The sequence below is a fragment of the Pinus tabuliformis genome, chromosome 6 (assembly GCF_031772625.1).
Source record: "Pinus tabuliformis cultivar Carrire ecotype Pingquan chromosome 6, CPIR1, whole genome shotgun sequence".
Taxonomy (NCBI): domain Eukaryota; kingdom Viridiplantae; phylum Streptophyta; class Pinopsida; order Pinales; family Pinaceae; genus Pinus; species Pinus tabuliformis.
Window position 1 is genome coordinate 1,431,884,937 of NC_142292.1, and position 22,638 is coordinate 1,431,907,574.

A 22,638-nucleotide genomic window follows, 5' to 3' on the forward strand; every position below is an offset into this window, starting at 1 on the left:
CCCAAGGAAAAATTTTGGATATGAGCTGGGGCAGAAATAACTCCACAGGGAATTTCAAGACATTTACCAATATGACGTTCCATTTGAGTACCAAATATTGCAGAGGGTTCCACGCGAGAGATAATATCTCCTACTTCATCATGATCATCTGTGATGATTATCTCATCACAAAAATCTTTAATTTGCTCTTGGAACCATTTTGCATCATGTTTACAATAAGTACCTGTACAACTCAAATGAATTCCCATCTCTCTAGCAAGTATCTTAGTGATTGAAGCAGCATGAGTTGCATCACCAAAAACGACTGTTTCTTTCCCCGTAAAATTCTGACAATCGATAGATTTTGAGAACCAAGCATCTTGGGAAACGAATCGAGTTTGTCCATCGATATAGGATTCATAATCAACCCTTTTGATCAATAAAATAGGAGCCGCCAAGGTCTCAAGAGATTTCTTTATCTGTCGGATGCACTCAGCTATAGTGAAGGAAATTAATATATAGAAATACTCCCATTTGATCTGAATCATATAGGTCTCTTCCTTGCAATAGATAAATTAGACAAGCAGATCCATTTTCCCTCATATATGTCAATGCTAGACTATATTTGAGCATCCTACTTGGGCCCTGGTGCATTCCTGTTCTGGGACAAATCACATGATAACTTCTCAAATGCACACACTATTGATCTACTTCATTTCCATTTTATAGCTACCTTTTCCTGGTAATACCACAGGAAAAGTGGGATTTTTATGGTAATCTTTGATAGGATTAAATAGACATTACTCTACCTTGCATTAAAGAATACTTGGGAAATTCCATGGTTTTCCCCTATATTTTTTAGTTTTCTATATTTAGAGGTTGTAATGATCCCTAACCTTTTAGGAAAAGTGTTATAACACTCCTATTGAACTCAATATTTTTGTTACCCTAGTGTATAATGCTCCTTGTGCATAATAAACCTATGTTACCTTGCTTTCAAACCCTAAATCCATCAATCCTCAATTAAAACTACCTCCAAATTTTATCATGACTCCTTCGGCACCTATGGGACATGTTAAATCTTTGAAAAGTCTTTGTGACACCTCAACAACCTCTGTACACATCATTAAACCTTCATTAATCAATCACATATGTTACCTCAATTTCCTTCACTTTGAAGCATCTGAAAATCTTTCCCATCCTCCTACAATTTCTCCAGAAACTATGCAACCTTTTGTGACTCATATGGAATCATAAAGACTCCTACAATTCCTCTCCAATCATTAAGATTCAACCTCCTGCCATGACTTAGATAGGAACATCAGTTATACACCATTACCAATAGTTTCATAGTGTGACAAGATCATGATGACATAATGTGTCAAGGACAAGATGAAAAAGCGTCATAGTGTGATCACAATCTAGATTGACATCAAGGTTGACATCAAGTCCAACACACTAGTCATAATTGCAACAATCTCCCCCTTCAAAGTTGACATAAACCTTTTATAAAAAATTAAGTCCTTCTCTCCCCCTTTGACATTAATGGAAAAGGGAAATACCAAGTCAAGAGAAGTACTCCCACTGAATTGCTCAACAATACTAAGGTGAAGATATGTCTCCTGCAATTATATCATTTTTAAAATATGACCATGCTCCCCTTATTCATATATTGGAGCTACCAACACTTTATCTTCTTCAATTAACCTTCTAGTGGTATTTAATTCAATTACAAGGATTTATGAAGCAAACACATGGTTGTACATAGGCACATATGACTTATATATACCTCTCCTATAGGCATGGATATCACCAATGAATGACTCTATGAGCCCAAGTTTACCTTAATCACCGAAAGAAACAGGTCTATATCAATGATATACATGACAAGACATGACTTTGACATCCAATTTCCCATACATGGCTAAATTTGACAATGTTTACATTACATGCTAGAAATCATGGGCCTCTTCATGACCAATGCACCAAATGATGGGACAATGATGATACATGTCTATTCAAATGCACACATGTGCTCTCCTTTTTCATGATCAATAAATTGAGTGATAACAATTACATGGAATCCATCCACAATAAAAGTGCAATACATGATATCTCATGTCTACTCTCAACACCTCAACAATAAACAAGAATTTCAACAACAACATATGTGGAGCTATCATCAACATATAGATGTAATCTGAATGAAGACCTTTTGGAGCATCTAAAATCCTCACAATCCATTAAGTATAACAAGAAAATAAGATTGATCAACAACATTTTGAATACCAACCAACATCAACCGAGAAAATTTTGTAACATCAACACAAATATCATGACAATAACGTATATATCCTCCTCATCAATGAAAGTTCCAACCAATAGTAAACAAAAAATCAAAGAATCTATGTAATAAAACTTGTCTATAAAATAGCAAAAACATTATGGAATGAGGCACCATCAACATCTCATGATCTCATTGTAGGTCAACATGCTATCATACAATCCCAAAAAACATATAGGAATCATCAAAATTCTGATAATTCCTACAATAAACAAGTGTCAAATATAGAAAGTTTCTCCAAGAAGTGCCCTTTTCTCTTTTTCTACTAGAAGGAAACATAATTCCAACAATGAACTATAAAAATCATATGATATGTTTCTCCATGAACTTGTGCCAATACTTCATCACCAATCTTGATCACAATATCTTTACTAGGAGCATAAATCATCTACATCAAAAGAATAATCTTGTCCTTATTAAAGTTGAACTAGAAAACATGTAAACCTTATTTTCATGCATCACTTTCCTTTGATGACATGCATCATCTAATCCTATGGACTTGATAGTCATCAAGTTCCTTTGCTTCTATCATCTACTTCCCATGAGGCTATGCACCTCACATTCACTTTTATGGTCCTTCTAGGAATATGCACTAGGTATAATAGACTACAATGGGTAGTGTCTTCCCCTATCTCTCTGGCTCCTACTCCCTCTTCCTCCAACTATCATTTAATTTCTTCTTTTGGTTGAATGTATTAACAGTTATGGACTTCCAACAATATTTAACCATGTGTCCAAAATTACAACACTCATAACATCTCTTGTAATAAGAATCTTGTTTGCATCTATGCCATCTATTAGATCTTCAATCAATGGCCTTATGTACAAACAAGTTACAAGTAAAATATTGTACATTATACCAACTTTTATACTTGAGGACTAGTCCTGTATCCAATTTTAGTTTATTTCTAACTTATGAGTGACTTGATTCATCTTTCTTTTGAAGAGCCTTGACATAAGCCTGTGGATTTACGCCTATTGGATATAAAACCTTGTGATTATCAACATAATTGGATCAAAGTAATGTCTTAATTAAAGGATATAATTGGACATTAATAATATTCTCTAATGATTCATATTCCCTTACCCATTTGAGGTTCCAATCTATTTTCTTAGAATCTATCCTTAGGCCCACAATTTCTTATTCTAACTTCACAATGCCTCTCTTTCTCTTTAAGTTGTTTCATTAAGACTTCCTATCTTCTCTTAGCTTCTTCTAGGTGAGTCTTTAGCAAGTTTAATTCTTCAACACCATTAGTTTCGTTAATTTCCAGATCTTTTTTTTCTTATATATATATTTTTGAATCTATCAATTTATTTCAATACATTCATTACATCATATGCTTCACAACTATCTAATTCACTAAAAAACTAATCTTCAAGAACCATAAGAATTTTGTGACTAGTGTTAGAGTTTGAATCTTCATCTACTCAATCATATGACATATCTTAATTGTCTTCATTAGAATAAAATATTTTCTATGTAGAAAAATTATTTTTCACATTTTTCATAGAAAGATTATTTTCTTTTTCTTTCCTCTCAAAATTTTCTTTGTATGGACATTTAGCCGCATAATGTCCAATCCTTCCATAAGAAGAACATTTAAATGGAAGCATACATTTGAATTTACCAATTCTCGTCTGTGGTTTCCTGACAATTTTTTCCTCTTCTTCATTTGAAATGTAGCTAGTTCCTTTAGATTATTTCTTTTATTTGAATTTTCATGTAGCTTCGAAGGAAACTTCTCTAAATTCTTATGTATCCCCTTTTGTGCTCATTTTGTAGGCTGTGAAAATCCCTTAGAGTCTTTATAGAGATAAATGACTCAAATCCTACATTTACTCAATAGCTAAAACCTTGGCATTGAACTTATGACTTAGTGATGTCCATATATTCTCAATATTCGTAGAATCCTCAATATTATCACCAATTCCATTCATATAGTTTACTATTTCTTCTACTCTAATGAAAAAATTTCAATAATTTCATCTTCATGCATTTTGAGCGACTTATACTGCATTCTATATGACTATAACTTAACACCTTTTACCTTTGTGTCACCTTCATAGCTATTGACCGATTTGTCCCACGTCCCTTTTACATTACCTTTATGAATTTGGATTTTGCAAGTCCTCCTAGTATGGCATTGGATGCTTTGGAATTACTCTCGTCTAATTTCCTTCCTGCCTCATCTGAAGGAATGGATATATGGTATTGATATCCTCTTTCAACTTCTACCCAAACATCAACTCCAAGAGATTGCAAATATGCCTCATTCTGATCTTCCAAAATATGAAGTTTGTTCCATTGAACAAATGTGGCTTGATTGAGAAAACTCCACCCTAGATACTCATCTTGTTGGATATTCCTTCTAGTGATCAAGCTACTTCTTGAAGATATTATGCTCCGATCCCAATTTTTATACATATTGAGAGGGGAGGGGGTGAATCAATATTTCATGTTATATAAAATTTTACCTAGTTTATGCTTTGTTTTTCAAAGTTATTTGAACCATGATTTATTTAGTAGCACATTATGTAGTAGATCTAGACATATTTAGTAAATCATGAGCAACATTAAACATAAGAACACGTAAACATCATCAACACATCAACACATAGGGACACTATATTTTTAGATGGAAACCTAAATGGGAAAATAACCATTATTTTTTTGTCTCTTTCTTCTTATTATTTTTAAGAAAATATTCTTACATATTGCATTGGTGTAAACTCATACTATTGCACATGATCCTACTTGTTGGAGGCTACAACCCTCTATTATTTCTCCAACTCGAACTGGAAGGAAGATACTACTCCCTCATCAAATTTATTGACCACCACTAAAAAGAAGCTACCACTCCCTTATTGAAGGCTCCAACCCTCATTACCTCTATGGACCACGTTTTACAATCTTTCACACTAGACCCACCTAACTCAAACATAACTCAAAACATGCAGGAAACATTTCATCCAATTTTCAAACTAGACACACATATACCATTATACTCAACAATATACTAATAACCTTTCTGCAATAAATCCTTTATCAAACAAATATGATCAATATACCATCAAACCAAAGTTCATCAATTTTGTAAGAAACCAAGCTAAATTCTTACTTATCAACACTATCAAATACTAAGCCAAGTTCTTTTCTCATCAATGCTATCAAATTCCAAGCCAAACACTTGTTTATCAACACTATCAAATACAAAGCCAAATGTTTTTCTTAAAACCATGACAAATAATCTCATGTTAATTCCTTGTTAATCAACAACTCTCATCAATGCCAGAATTCTCTCTGAATATAAGAAACAACGAGATCCCTCATGAGATTGTTACCAATCTCAATACATGACAATATGAAACAACATTATCAAGAGTTCATATGCATAACACAAGAAACAACAAATTCATAGCATAAAAATCCTCTAATAAAATGAATATCAACATCATACAACTAGTATACTAGCCTTAATAAGCAACCACCACATCACAAAATCATTAACTAATCACATTGGCCACATGAAGCCTTCAATTTGATATCTAAACTATAAACAACAACATAGATTCATAACATCACTAGCCTTAAAGCTCAAAGTAGCATCATTAAAGGCATTTACAAGCATAATACTAACAACTCTCAACCTCTGTAATAGGACACCATGAACACAATCTCAGAGAACAATTAATATCATTAGATTCAATAAAAGGCAAACATCAACATTATTCACATTAGATTCCTAAGCCTTTGTCCTCTATCCTATATACAACCTTTGTTATGCAAAAACTCTGTCAAAATCATTAATATTTTCACACTTCATACAACTTTTTCCATGCAAAAAATCTATCTTCAAAGACAAAGAGGAGTTTCCAAATCAAACAATACTATATGTAACAATTATCCTTGCATGTCAACTTCTACAACAATTCAATGTCATTCAACTCCTGCATACAACATATATCATACAAAACTATATCACATAAGTCTCTGCATACACTCTCACAACAACATAATCATCTCGGCATACATTGTCAAAAGAACACACTAATCCTTGCTCAACAACACACAAGTATCTGCAACAAGTTAATATAATTTATTTCTAATGCAGCAAAAATGAAATATTTTATCAAGTAAACAAGGGTGGAAGTAGGTTAATAAATCTTGGCCATGGTATCCACCAAGTGCAGTTTTGGGGCTTAGAGCCCAGATTTTGGTCAATTTGTAATTCCAATGTAAAGACTCTGCATTTTGTGGGCGCGAAGCGTGTAGTTTGTTAAAGAGTCATAGGGTATCCCATCCTTATTTTGATAATATAATGTCAGTTGTAGAAGATCTAACCATGGTTTGTGGACCATGGGATTGTATAAATAGAGCGAAGCTCTAAGTAGTTAAATCTAATCACAGAATGTCTAAGGAAGAATGATGTATGTGAGATAGCTCTGAAATGTAAAGTCTAGTTTTAGGTCATAGCGTAGGAAGAAGCTCTGTAGCTGAGTGCACAGAGGCCTAGTAGCCCACAGTTGAGTGTGCAGATCCCTGCAGTTGAGTGTGCAGGGCGCGTCGAGTCTATAAATAGTGGAAGTATTAATAAAGAGAAGTTTCTATCAATTATATGTCTTTATTTCTTGTTTTTTACATCTCTTATATTGGGTATGAATTTCACTTTTAATGCTTATATGATGCACGAATGTGTATAATTATATTGGCTAAGTGAACGCAAGATAGAATATCTGTTTACATGAAGATAATCAAGACCTATTAATAAGATAAGTAAGATACTTGGCATAGTTTAGGAGATATCACAATTTGTTTCCTTAGCAGCGTGAAAGGACTTCAGCCCCTGGTTAGGGCTGCACAAAAGTCGATTATAACAAATTGTGAAGGTACTGAAGGATAGAAAAGTGTGTGAAGTGACCTGCACAAAGGTAGGTTTAGTTGGAAAAAACCGATGTCACATCCATCTCAAGGGTGCATAAACTTGGTTACAACATCCCCCATACTGCTTCGGGTGAGACATCAGTGCACACTTCGCGGGCTAATGCTGAAAGGGACAATACTGTAGGGATTTCTTTGGCTAAATAACTCTAAACTTGGGTCAGGCCCCCATAAGCCAACAAATGGTTCCATTGCCAGGACTGGAATCTGCATGGGAGATGTGTGATGTCGTATCATTGGAATCCAACTAAGAAAGAAATTGAAGGCTCGTTGGATAGAAGAATTCACGAGCTCGCGGTGCAGGAGAATAGAAACTTGCGACTATCAAAAGAAGAGTGGCTAGATAGCTACCTATATACAGAAACCCACGAAATATTTTTCACGTCTTTCCCTACTGATCTATACGAGTGGATTGCGAAGCTAGCAGATATCCAAGGAAGGTGGAAACTTAACGGTCCTATTGTGTCGACCCTAGAGCTAGTGTGGAGATTGGAAGCATCAGAGGATAAGATCACACACGCAGTAGATCATTGGCTTGATTGTATTATAAGAAGATTTGTTACTGAGTTCGTGGTTGACACCTCAGTCAGCGATAACGAGACAAATTGATGCTTTCTGAAAGGACCATGAGGTAAGTACATGAAATCTTTGAATACTTGGATTAAAATGTTGTCATGTGAAAAGTGGGTCATGTAGTTACCTTGTTGTTTGGAGCTACAGGAAGTGGAAAGGTTTATAGGAAGGAAGGAAATAATGGTCTAGAAAATAGCCCCTTGATTTCACCTCCGCGAGGAGATGAAGAAGAGCTCGCGAAGGTCTCTCTGCAAAGTTCTACTCATTTGATAAGACAAAGAATTCCACAAATACCACCTCCACCCACACCACCACCGGTTTCACCTCCATCACCTCCATTTTCACCTGTACCACCTCCACCACCACCGCAATTCAGTATGGCAAGCACAGTGAAGTTTCTTTTGTTAAAAGGTTTGGGAAATGAAGATCCAGACCAATTCTAGTTCATTGTAAGGGCTGTATGGGAAGCGCAAGGTGTTATAGATGACCATATAAAGAAGGCAACGCTGGTTAGCACCCCATAGGATCACGTGTTGACTTGGTATATTAAGTACTCCAACGATAACCCAAATGTGAGAGTCGCGGATATCCAAACAACATTGAAGAGAGATTAGTAGGCCTAATTCTGAAGTTCAGTCGATCATTGGATTCAAATAGATCATGATGCTACCAGGAAAGACTCCTTGGGAACTAGATCAGAGGCTAAAATGTGTAATTCATGAAGCAAATATGAATCTGATAGATGGACAACATCGCAAGTGGTTTGTATCTTTTCTACTACCACATTTATGGAGTGCGCTATCACAGCAGAAGATAATGACTCAAGAAGAGGCCTTAGAGATTGCTATGAGGTTACATGAGACCCCGATGTAGGATCCTAACCTAGGAGTTCATTAGATCCATGCACAGCTGAAGAATCTATGCCTTGAAATGTAGAGTTTGAAACAAGATAAGGCAATTCGACTAGAAGTGCACAAAGAAGTGTGGTGCATGAAATGAAAGAGTCAGGGTCATGAAAAAAACCACTGCCTGTTTTTTACAAATTACCTCGAAGGAGGAGGATTGATTCCATTAAGACCAGAAGCTCAAGAAGGACCTAGTGTGGCACCTACTTTGTGGTGCATGATTTATCAAATAACTGGAAAACATGCCATAGACAATTGTCACTTGTTATAGAAGTATACGCAAAATTTGCAACAGTTGTTTTGCAACTTTTGCAGGTCGATGGGACATGACAAGTGTACCTGCAGAAGATATGAGCTGATGATGGATAGAACCCCCACCTACAAGGTTCAGGCCAAAATGCGGTCCCTTAAACAAAATGCAGGAATGGCGTGAACAAGATTTCAGGGGTGCGAACGAGGTCGACGTAGAGGAGGACCTTGTAGAGGTCGAATATAGTTGATTTTCTATAATTGCGGAGGGCTAGGACACTATGCTCATGATTGCACCAATCCAATGTGCCCTTCGTGCAAGTATTTCACATTATTCGATCATGAGATAGAAGATTGTCCTACATTGATAGCTAGGATACACGACAAAGGAGCACTACTGCCCCCGCCGACTCAGAACCTATAGATGATGAGGTCTGAGCGACCTGAGGAAGACTCGAATGTAAACATTGTTCTCCAATGTGGAATTGTGATGGGAGATGACAAAGGCAAACAACCAGAAGATAGTACTTGGGTTCATAAAGCTCCAGTGAAGGAAGTAGAGTTTGATTTGGAGAGTGCTTGGGAAACCTTCATGGAAGCTAAGAAGAGCTTCACTGATGCCTCCACTTCAAGAAGCAAAGATAAACTGGAGCTAGAAATGGACACATCCATTCTGACAACTTTCCTTGAAACATGTATGAAGTTACTACGTGAAAGTAAGGCTATGAAGGGGTTACAAGAACTCATCAACAGATGCGTTGGGACCGTGCCAGGAGAACCGCACATAGTCCGGAAGATTGGAAAACATAAAACAAGAATGGGACGAGAAATGAGACTTACCGCACAGATCGGAGAATATGAGGTGGATCAAGTCATTCTGGATTTAGGATTAGATGTGAATGTTCTACCGAAGTAGAAATGGGAGCGAATGGGAAGACCTATGCCCAATGGTCTCTGATTCATGTGAGAATGGCGAATCAATAGAAAATAATACCTATGGGGCGATTGCAGGGCATAACTGTAGATATTGAGGGAGCGAGCATGGTGGAAGATTTTGAAGTAATAGAGATTGTTGATGACAACAATCCCTACCCTGCGCTCCTAGAGATTGACTAGGCCACTAACATGAACGGGGTAATTAATTTGAAGAAGGAGAAAATCATCTTTGAAAAGAAGTCACTGCACGTAATAGTACCCGTGGACCTCGTTGAAGGATCGCGCTATACGGAGCTGATCTACGACTATGAGAGTGATGATGATTTGGATTGCATCTATAAGATAACGACACAAGACCAATACTGGGTGAATCCAACTGTGGATGGATGGATTACATGGGAGTGTGAAAGTTCCTGCACTTCAGATTCCAATGAAGAAGTAGAATGTTGGCAGAATACGCTAAATTGCAATATGATGATAAGGTCGTTGTGCTGTGTGTTGATAGCAGTAAGAGATCTGCCTACTTATGATGGTCTAAATGAGGTAGATACCTTCTTGGATGCATTTGAAAGAGAGGTAATGGGAAAAAAATGCTTCTAGGCCTTGGACTACGTACTGCGTGCTACTCCCGCGAGATGGTGGGGTACGCACAAAGGAAGATTTGATGATTGGTGCGAATGTAGGAGAATGATGAGAGCATGCTTTGGGAAGCCTAAGATGAAATTGGCAGACAAGTATGATGAATAGGATGACCCACACACACATCTCGCCAAGTGGACATAGGCCTAAGGGGAGAAGCCCCAATCTACAAAGATGCACACATACTCCATGGTAAAATACATGGTTAATAAGCATGTGTTGGGGGGGCGACCTTGCAGATGGCTCTTAATTTTGGGAAGACATTATACAGGAAGAGAAACCACACAAAAGATTCTACGCACAGAAGCTTTCAACAAGGTATGCAACACGCTGACCAAGGTATGCAATGCATTGTGAGGTGATTGGGATCTACGCATGCCTGGAGTGTTATGGGCTTATTGAATGACATGTAAGAAACTAACAAGATAGACACCTTTTAGGCTTGTCTATGGAGTGGAATTCGTAATTCCTATGGAATACATTATGCCTAGTTTGCGCATAGTAGCGCTCATAGGTATGACGGATCGCGGAGCCCTTAAGGATAGGCTCATGCAGCTAGATGAGCTCAAAGAAGAATGATTTTTGGCTGGATTTCACCAGCAGGTCAAAAAGTAGCGTGAAAAGGCTTGGCATGATCAACATATTAAGCTGCACACCTTTAAGGTGAATGATTTGGTGTTTTTGTATGATAATAAGTTTGATAAATTCCCAAAGAAATTCAAAATGAATTAGATAGGGCCGTATGTTATTAAGGAGATTACAGATGGTGGTGCGGTACAGTTGGTCAAGTTAAATGGAGATCCCTTCCTAGGAAAAGTGAATGACTATCATTTGAACCCATACACAAGTGGCCTGGCCACCTGACTAGCCGACCGAAGCATAGTCTTACTGCTCTAGGTAGCTGAAAGGAGGCACGGGTGTAGCAATTTTGAATAATTTAACACATATTCAACAGAGATTATCCTGATCATGTACTATTGTAGAATACATACACAATACATAAGCTCCTCTACGTTGATCATCAATATAGCAGCATCAATAACAATAAAACATCAAGAGCATTCACACATTAACACAGTATGTAACCCGGGGAAAGCATCTCGCTAAAAACTCGACACTATCTGTATATTAATGATTGAGACCATGTAATATTACAAAGTAAAATGCTTATCACAAGCAATCCAGTACCAGCTCCACCTGTTACACACAATACAGCTAAGATCTGATCTCCAAATCTATTCCATTGCTTTCCTGCCTCCACTGCTCAATACCTGCTCAAGAATGAATGAGAATGGTCTACCAAACTCGTATTTCACCTCCAAAGAATCACTCACAATGTGTAAGACGTGAGCAGAAGCTACAAACTGGGAAAATACATGAGCAAACTCATTGGCATACTCAATCCCTTGATTGTGCAAGATCTGATGCACAACTATAGTCACAACTGATAGCAATCTGATTCTATAACACCTGTCCCTGCTGAACTAAACATGCATTGACATGCAACTGAGTTAACTGATGTATTCTATAGTTGTATTATGAGTTAATAATTAATTTAACAACTCATCATTAGTCTATTTGCAGTTAGACTAACTACAACTAGTTTAACCAAGTCAAACTGAACACAACTCCATCAACTCCACAATCAAATCCACCAAACTCAACTGATTGAGTTCTAACTAAAGTCATGCATGCAACAAGTCAACTGACTCATAAGAAAAGTGTACTTCATTCTGACAGCTGCATGGGCCACATCTGTAGCTCAAACTGAAGTGCTCCAAGAGAATAAGATCAAGTTTATAGTCCAAATATTATTATGAGACAATAATATTTGACTTTTCTATTTTTGACAGCCAGTCTAAAAATAGACTTTGATCACCCACACTGTGGTCACCCACACTTTGGTCACCCACATTGTGATCACTCTCTCTTTGATCACTCACACTGTCGTCACCCACACTGTGATCATCCACACTGTGATCAAAAATAGAACTTGCGCCATAATTTGCCTGTGGGCCCACTTAGTGAAGGCGACTCTTTTCACTAAGCTCCATCATCTTGTTGCAATATCAACACTCCCTCTTGACAAGATATGGATTATCAGCAACCCCTATCCTGCCTCGGTGGTACTCGAATTTGCTCCTAGTGAGAGGCTTCGTCAGAATATCAGCATCCTGATCCTCCGTTGGAATTTATGAAAGCAACATGATCCTCTGCTGCACACAATCTCTGATGTGATGGTACCTAATGTCAATATGCTTAGATCTATCATGAAATACAGGATTAGCCAAGAGTTTAATGCAACTCTGGTTATCACATTAAATCATAGTAGGATCCAAATGAGAACCGAACAAATCAACCAGGATCTTCCTCATCCATATAGCCTCGCATGCAGCCAAACTTGCTGCCATATACTCGGCCTCCGCTGAACTGAGTGCCACGGATCTCTGCTTCTTGTTGTACCAAGAAACTACTGTCAATCCAATACTGAAGACCCCTCCTGATGTGCTCTTTCTTTCTGTTGGGCTCCTTGCCCAATCTGCATCCGTGAAGCCACATAGCTTCACCTCATCCTCCTGTCTATACCACAAACCATATCCTGATGTGCCTCTCAAGTAGCGCAATACATGCTTGCCCGCCTTCCAGAAGAGCTTGGTAGGCTTAACCATAGCCTGTGAAAGCTGGTTAACTGCATAGCATATATCAGGTCGTGTATTGACCAAATACATCAGTGACCCCACCAACTGTCGATAAATAGTGGCATCCACGTCTTCTCCCGAAGTGGCATCCTCCTTCCTCCAACCTCCAGGAAGAGGAGTATCAACAGGCTTGCAGCCATGCATGTTGAACTTCTCGAGTATCTCCCGAGCATACTTGCCCTGAGAAACAAACAGTCCACCACTGCACTACCATATTTCCAATCCTAGGAAATAGTGAAGGAGGCCCAAGTCCTTCATCTCAAACTCTGTAGCAAGATCCTTCTTGCATGACAGTATCAACAGCTCATCACCCATTAGAATCAAATCATCAACATACAGTACAATGATAAGCAACTTACCCTCCACCACAATCTGGTATAGGTTAGGATCCACCTCACTCTTGGAGAATCCAAGTCCTATGAAATAGTTGTCTATCCATCTGTACCAAGCACGTGGTGCTTGCTTCAACCCATACAGCGCTCTCTTGAGCCTGCACACATGCGACTCGCTGCTGAAGACCTCAAAGCCTTCGGGCTGCTCAATGTACACCTCCTCGTCAATGACTCCATTGAGGAATGCAGTCTTCACATCCATCTGATGTATGTGCCATCCCATCTGCGCTGAGAGAGCAAGAATCGTCTGTATGGAAGAATACCTTGCGACAGGTGCAAAGGTCTCCTTATAATCGATCCCCTGTTAAAATTGGAAACCAGGGAAAAACTTCATGTGGGTCATCTTATTCATGGCTGATAATATTTTTATTAGATTCCTCTCGTTGAGAGGTGTAGGATTGATATAAATATCATCCGATTCCAATAAGTATTCATGGAGATATGAATTTATTTTGATTATGGAATTATTATCAAGCCGACCTACAACTCATGTAGGCTCAGAAGCCCAACAGTCACATCTATTCACCCACCAACGTTGTGTATAAATATAAGAGGACTTTTCCTCATTTAGACTCACTCATCTCATCACATCTCTCTCTCTCTACTGCGCAGATATGAGTCTCTTCTCTACTGTGCTGAAATGGGTCTCTCTCTCTCACACATGTGAAGCCAGAAGCTGTTGAATTTGAAGCTGCAACTGCAGAAGTAAAGATTGACTTGCGTGGCCTAGAAGATCTCCTCTTTGGAACTGTGCTGTAGTTTCATCTGAACCTCCTCTGAAAGTTGCAACTTTTGGTGGTGGAATGAATTCAATCCGACGAACGGTTTGCAAGATATTGATTGCCCTAGTTTGAAGCCGGAAACTGCTGAAACTGAAGCTGCAACTGCAGAAGAAAAGATTGACTTGTGTGTCCTAGAAGATCTCCTCATCTGAACTGCACTGTAGGTTCATCTGAACCTCCTCTGAAAGCAGCAACTTTTGGTGGTGGAATGAAGTCAATCCGACGAACGGTTTGCAAGATATCGACTGCCCTAGTTTGAAGCCGGAAACTGCTGAAACTGAAGCTGCAACTGCAGAAGCAAAGATTGACTTGTGTGGCCTAGAAGATATCCTCATCTGAACTGCGCTGTAGGTTCATCTGAACCTCCTCTGAAAGCCACAACTTTTGGTGGTGGAATGAAGTCAATCCGACGAACGGTTTGCAAGATATCGACTGCCCTAGTTTGAAGCCGGAATCTGCTGAAACTGAAGCTGCAACTGCAGAAGCAAAGATTGACTTGCGTGGCCTAGAAGATCTCCTCATCTGAACCTCCTCTGGAAGCCAAAACTTCTGGTGTTGGAATGAAGTCAATCCGACTGTCGGTTTGTGAGATATGGTCTGCCCTAGTTTGATAATGAAGCCGCTAATGCTGATGCTACTGATCTAGGGTTTGCTACTGCTGATATGAATCAGATTTATTGTACTATTTCTCTCTGTTGAATTATTGAAGATAAAAGAAGATTTGATCAAAGGGTTTCCCCACACATTGTGGGGTTTGTCCCTGGCTAGCCGCCACATCTTGTGTCTCTTGTCTTGGCTTATTTTCTGTCGATCGTTTAATGTTCTATCTGCACTTTACTATATGTACATGTGATTGCTAATTGGTGGAATATAATAAGAAAAAGAAGTAAATTGTTATAAGCATAGAACATACCATACCTTAACATGGTATCAGAGGTAAGGTGAAGACAAAGCCCAAGCAAGAGCAAGAGAAATCATTGAAGAGAAGATTGGCAAGGCCATCCTAAAAGAACTATGGGGTCCTCAACACTCTTTCCTACCGAAGACAAGCTCCGTGAGAAAGCTGACTATCATGGATGGAAGATGTCTATCGATCTAACCCTTGAAGATCAAGGAGTGCTGGACCATGTAAGAAGCAATATTGTTGAGCCTTCATCAAATGCATCTGCTGCTGCCTGGAACAAATGGAAAAATGGAGAAGTCAAAACAAAGAAGATCATCCGGGACTCTATCGACAAGCGCTTGGTGGCCTACATCTCTGATCTAGACACCGCCAAGGAAATCTATGACAGACTGGTGAGTTTATTTAAAGTTAATGATGCAAATCAAGTTTTGTTTCTTAGAAATAAGTTGAGGGAAATCAAGAAGGGTAAAGATGAAAGTATGCAAGCATACTTCTTAAGAATCACCGAGATCAAGAACGATCTCCTATCTATTGGGGAAACCATTACTGACAGAGAAATGGCACTCACAACTCTCGGAGGATTACCATCTGAATGGTATGTGTTCAGGACTACTCTTTTGAACAATAATGTAATTCCTAGTTTCGAGGAATTAATGGCTAGATGCATTCAAGAACAAACAAGGGTAGAAGAGCAGGAAATGCCCTTGCCTAAAGGTCCTCCTGTTGCTTTTGGAAAAAATGTTAAAGATGCTTTCACTCTTGGGTTTCGAGTTGATTCTTTATATCAAGTCGGTGGAAGTTCGCTAGGTGTCATGTCTTGTGACACAACGCTTCAGTCTGAACTTTGGCATCGGAGGTTTTCCCACCTTCATTACAAAGCTCTACCCGATGTAAGATAGATGGTAACAAGGATGCCTGAATTCCAGGTAGAGAAAGAAGGTGTATGTCCGGGATGTGCCGAAGGAAAGCTCAAAAGGGGACCATTCCCCTCAAGCCAAAGCAAGACCTCCGATATATTACAATTGGTTCACTCAGGCATACCTGAGGTTGGCATTAAGAGGGAGACTTCTACACCACATACTCCTGAGCAGAATGGTGTGGTGGGAAGGAAGAACCACACGATGATGGAAGCTGTCCAGGCCATGCTACATGATCAAAGACTTCTAAAGTTTCTATGGGCTGAAGCTGCAAACACTGCCATATATGTACAAAATCGATGCCCTCATCAAGCATTGGGTTCCAAGACTCCTGAAGTAAAATTCACCGGTAAGAAACCTGATGTTTCTCATTTTAAAATTTTTGGAAGCCCTGTATACTTTCATGTACCGAAAGAGAAAAAGAAATAAATTGGGAGCATCTGGAAAGAAGGGAATTTTCGTGGGCTATGGTGAAAATACTAAAGGCTATAGAATCTATGTAGCCGGTCAAAGGGAAGTCATAATTAGTCATGATGTCACCTTTGACGAAGATATGGCTCTCAGCAAGGTGATCAATCTTCCGACTTTGAGGAGCTCTCAAGAAGCCGTCACCAGGGAACCGAAAGAAAAGGATGATGAATCAATGCCTGATGTAGAAGAACCCATGGATCCGATTTATCCTCATCCACATGAGCCTTCCTCTTCTAGGAAGAGGCCTTCATGGCTTAGGGGATACTTGATGATGCTGAAGGACATGCTGCACCCTGAGGAACCTTCCATCAAAGTAAGGAACTTAATAGGTATCAGGGATACCTGACCATCATGAGCATGATCATACAAAATGAACCTTCATCATTCTCAGATGTCATCAAGCATTAACTATGGAAGGATGCTATGACCATAGAATATGAGTCTATTATGGAGAATGATGTCTGGGAAGTAGTTCCCAGACCCTAGACAAGACAATTGTTACTTCAAAATGGCTTTACAAGATAAAGCATGCAGCAAATGGAAGTATGGAAAAGTATAAGGCTCGTTTTGTTGCTCATGGTTTCTCCCAGAAGGAAGGTATAGACTATGATGTGATATTTGCACCTGTTTCCAGATATACGACCATCCGTTCGATCATAGCCCTTGCCACTTCACAAGGATGGAACCTACATCAGATGGATGTCAAGACTGCATTCTTGCATGGTTTGATCAAAGAAGAGGTCTACGTGGAGCAACCCGAAGGATTTGAGATTTATGATTGAAAATCTCATGTATGCAGGTTGAAGAAGGCTCTTTATGGGCTGAAGCAAGCACCCCGAGCATGGTATGAGAGGATCGATAGCTACTTGATGAAGTTGGGATTCACTAGGAGTGAAGTCGTTCCTAACCTTTACTTTAAGGTTGAAGATGACAAGCCTCTCATACTGGTGTTGTATGTGGATGACCTCTTTCTAACAGGTGTAGACCCTCTCATTCACAAATGTAAGAGGGAGCTGGCTTCTGAGTTTGAAATAAAGGACCAAGGACTTGAAGTATGGCAGAAACCAAGGGAAATTTTCCTATCTCAAGGAAAATATGTGGTAAAGATATTGGAAAGATTCGGTATGATGGACTGCAAGCCTGTGACTACCTTGAGGATCTTAACTTTTAGAAGTTATATGGTAGTGATGTCAGACTAGACTTGGGAAATGCCTCTGAGTTTCAAAAACTCATTCGCATTGATGTTCTTGGTGAACCTCCGTCTGAACATATGTTTTGCAGTTAGCATTGTGAGCTCATATTTGGTTGAGCCTCACTGAATTGATACCAGGAATCTTCTGAGATGTCTTCAGGACACAATCTCTCATGGATTAAGATACACTGCCGGAGATGTGAGACTACTTGGATATACTGATGTTGATTGGGCAGGTAGTGTGGTGGACCGTAAGAGCACTTCCGGGTGCCATTTCACCTTGGGTACAGCTTCGATATCTTGGATGAGCAGGAAGCAGAAGTCAGTGGCTTTGAGCACTGCCAAAGCAGGATATATTGTTGCTAGCATAACCTCGTGTGAGGCAGTCTGGTTGCGAAAGCTCTTCAGTGAGCTATTTGGATTTACATTGGATACCACTGTGATTCTCTGTAACAACCAGAGGTGGGATTCGATTATTGAGGAATCTCGTATTCGTCAATTGCTCTAGCAGATAGACGTCATCTAGGATATGGTAAGTCGATGAGCAAGGAAGCTCCATCACATTAAGATGATGTACAGGTTGATACACCTTGTCAAAGCCCCGAGAAAGATCTAATCTGTGATTTTCCCAAACGACTTGGAGTCGGCAAGAAACCCTTGTACAAGGGTCCTGCATGTTGCATACATTGAGCTCTGGGAGCTCTGATGGCTTGTGGTTCCTACTGGAGCAACATATGACCACAGGGTGACTCACCCTCCCCTGGTGGTGCACACTGGAACAAGATGATTCGCTCTCTTGTGGGACAAGATGATTCGCTCTCTTACGGAACAGGATGATTCACTCTCCTATGTAGCAGGATGATTAGTTCTCCTGTGAGGCCTGGATTGATGTGTTCTCCATGGCAGCCTGGATTGATGTGTTCTCCATGGCAATTGTAGCAGGATTGATGTGTTCTCCTGTGAGGCCTGGATTGATGTGTTCTCCATGGAAATTGTAGCAGGATTGACGTGTTCTCCTGTGAGGATAGGATTGATTAGTTCTCCTGTCGGGGCATCCTACCCATGTAGTCTGGGACTCATCATCTCATCTGATCAATGAGCAGGGAAATGAAGTTAGGTACCATAGTAGTACCGATGGATGCATCGTTGTAACTACCGTACTCCCTACGCTAGGATGACCTCCATTGATCTGGGATCAATGATACTGGTCTGGGACCAGTGGTAGGAGTTGTACCATACTATGATGCTGACTTTGGGTCAGTTGAGACTGGTCTGGGATCAGTGGTACATACTCTGAGACTGACTTTGAGTCAATGGAGGATGATATTGGTCTGGGAACATTGGAGTTGTACTCACTATGACGCTGACTTTGGGTTGGTTGAGACTGGTCTGGGACCAGTGGTACATACTCCGAGACCGACTTTGAGTCAGTATGATACATCCTCGATCATTTCTTCTTCTTCATAATTCCGACAAAAAAAGAGTAGAATAGAACAATGCAAGAGCAGAGCAGAACAGAACAAAACAGTACAGATCAGTGTAGGGCAGAACAAGACAAAGCAGAATAGGCAAAATAGAGTAGAGCAGGGCAAGGGTTAGGCTGTACAAGGCAGTGCATTTGATGGATGAATAGTAACGAACGATAGACAGATTACAGATGAAGTTCTCCATGGTTGAGAGGGAGTGTTAAAATTGGAAACCAGGGCAAAACTTCATGTGGGTCATCTTATTCATGGCTGATAATATTTTTATTAGATTCCTCTCATCAAGAGGTGTAGGATTGATATAAAGATCATCCGATTCCGATAAGTATTCATGGAGATATGAATTTATTTTGATTATGGAATTATTATCAAGCCGACCTACAACTCATGTAGGCTCAGAAGCCCAACAGTCGCATCTATTCACCCACCAACGTTGCGTATAAATATAAGAGGACTTTTCCTCATTTAGACTCACTCATCTCATCACATCTCTCTCTCTCTACTGCGCAGATATGAGTCTCTTCTCTACTGCGCTGAAATGGGTCTCTCTCTCTCACACATGTGAAGCCGGAAGCTGTTGAATTTGAAGCTACAACTGTAGAAGTAAAGATTGACTTGTGTGGCCTAGAAGATATCCTCTTTGGAACTGTGCTGTAGGTTCACCTGAACCTCCTCTGAAAGCCGCAACTTTTGGTGGTGGAATGAAGTCAATCCGACGAACGGTTTGCAAGATATCGACTGCCTAGTTTGAAGCCGGAAACTGCTGAAACTGAAGCTGCAACTGCAGAAGCAAAGATTGACTTGCGTGGCCTAGAAGAAATCCTCATCTGAACTACACTGTAGGTTCATCTGAACCTCCTCTAAAAGCCGCAACTTTTGGTGGTGGAATGAAGTCAATCCGATGAACGGTTTGCAAGATATCGACTGCCCTAGTTTGAAGCCGGAAACTGCTGAAACTGAAGCTGCAACTGCAGAAGAAAATATTGACTTGCGTGGCCTAGAAGATCTCCTCATCTGAACTATGCTGTAGGTTAATCTGAACCTCCTCTGAAAGCCGCAACTTTTGGTGGTGGAATGAAGTCAATCCGACGAACGGTTTGCAAGATATCGACTGCCCTAGTTTGAAGCCGGAAACTGCTGAAACTGAAGCTGCAACTGCAGAAGCAAAGATTGACTTGCGTGGCCTAGAAGATCTCCTCATCTGAACTGCGCTGTAGGTTCATCTGAACCTCCTCTGGAAGCTGAAACTTTTGGTGTTGGAATGAAGTCAATCCGACTGTCGGTTTGTGAGATATGGTCTGCCCTAGTTTGATAATGAAGCCGCTAATGTTGATGCTACTGATCTAGGGTTTGCTACTGCTGATATGAATCAGATTTATTGTACTATTTCTCTCTGCTGAATTATTAAAGATAAAAGAAGATTTGATCAAAGGGTTTCCCCACACATTGTGGGGTTTGTCCCTGGCTAGCCGCCACATCTTGTGTCTCTTGTCTTGGCTTGTTTTCTGTCGATCGTTTAATGTTCTATCTGCACTTTACTTTATGTACATGTGATTGCTAATCGGTGGAATATAATAAGAAAAAGAAGTAAACTGTTATAAGCATAGAACATACCATACCTTAACATCCCCTCTATCTGTGAAAAGCCTCGGGCAACAAATCTTGCCTTGTACTTCTCCACACTCCCGTCAGCTGCCTGCTTGACCTTGTAGATCCATCTCGAACCCACCACTGGTTTCCCTTCCGGTCTAGGAACAATCTCCCATGCACTGTTTCTGACAATAGAATCATACTCTTCCACCATGGTGTCTACCCATGCGGGATCCTCCACAGCTTCCTCGAAAGAGGATGGCTTAGTCACAACACACTTGCTGATCAGTGCCATGTATCCAGTGTACCGATCTGGTGACTGTCTCTGCCTGCATTGGGCTGTAGGTGGTCCTACAACTTCCTCTGCATCTTGAGCCAGTCGCTCAGCTTCTGTCAAGCGCTTTCGCCCTCTGATGGTTGGCCCTACATGAGTGGTCTCTTCCACTCCATGAACCTCGTCCTGTGGCTGATCCACGTCCTGAAGCTCATCCTTAGGAACTAATAGCTCCTCATCTCCATGCAAGTGTAGCTCCCTCTCAAGCGAACACTTCATGGCTTTCTCCTCCTGAAATTTTATATCCCGTCGCACAACAGTTTTACCACTATCTGGCAAATACATACGATAGTTGTGGGGCGTATCAGTGTACCCCACAAATATCCCAACCTCTGCGGTCGGCTCCAACTTCTTCCTGGCATCCTTCGTCACATGCACGTAAACATTAGCACCAAAAATCCTCAAATGAGAAAGATCAAGCTTCTTACCAGAATAAGTCTCCTCAGGTGTACTCATGCCAAGTATCCTATGAGGACAACGGTTCTGCACATAAACTGCTGTATTGCATGCTTCCACCCACAAGTGAAGGGGTAGGCCCTAATCATGCAACATTGCCCATGCAGCACCCACAATCGTTCTGTTCTTCCGCTCAGCTACCCCGTTCTGCTGTGGGTTATGAGGAGCTATGAGCTCTCTACGAATCCCTTCTGCCTTGCAGAAATCCTTGAACTCATCCGAGATGTATTCACCACCATTATCGCTCCTAAGAGCCTTCACCTTCTTCCCCGACTCCTTCTCAACCAGTGCTTTGAATTCACAGAACTTTGAATATGTCTCGCTCTTCTTCTGCATGAAGAAGATCCAACACTTACGAGAGAAATCATCAACAAAAATCACATAATACCTGTGTTTTTCTGTCGAAGCAACTGAGAAAGGTCCACACACGTCTGTGTGAATTCTCTCAAGGATCGTCGTGGCGCGACTATCCTTCTCATGAAAGGTGGTTTTCACAAACTTCCCCAAGGTACACCCCTTGCACTGATTTGACTGTGCAAGTGTGCCTTTAGGAAGCCCTGTAGTGATCTGCTGCAGTATCTTCAAGGCTCCATGGTGAAGGTGACCCAATCTCCTGTGCCACAACTCGCCATCATCCCGGCTCACCAATTCTTCTGCCTTGCCTGCCATTGCTGCACATCCATCTACATGTAACTGATATAGGTTCCTCACTCGAACCCCTATCTTCCGAGTCTCACCAGTTGTCTTGCTGCCCAGGAAAGCCTTTCCCTCGCTGAAAACAACATCATACCCCTTGTCTTCTAACATCACCACTGAGATGAGATTCTTCGTCAATCCTAGAACATGCATG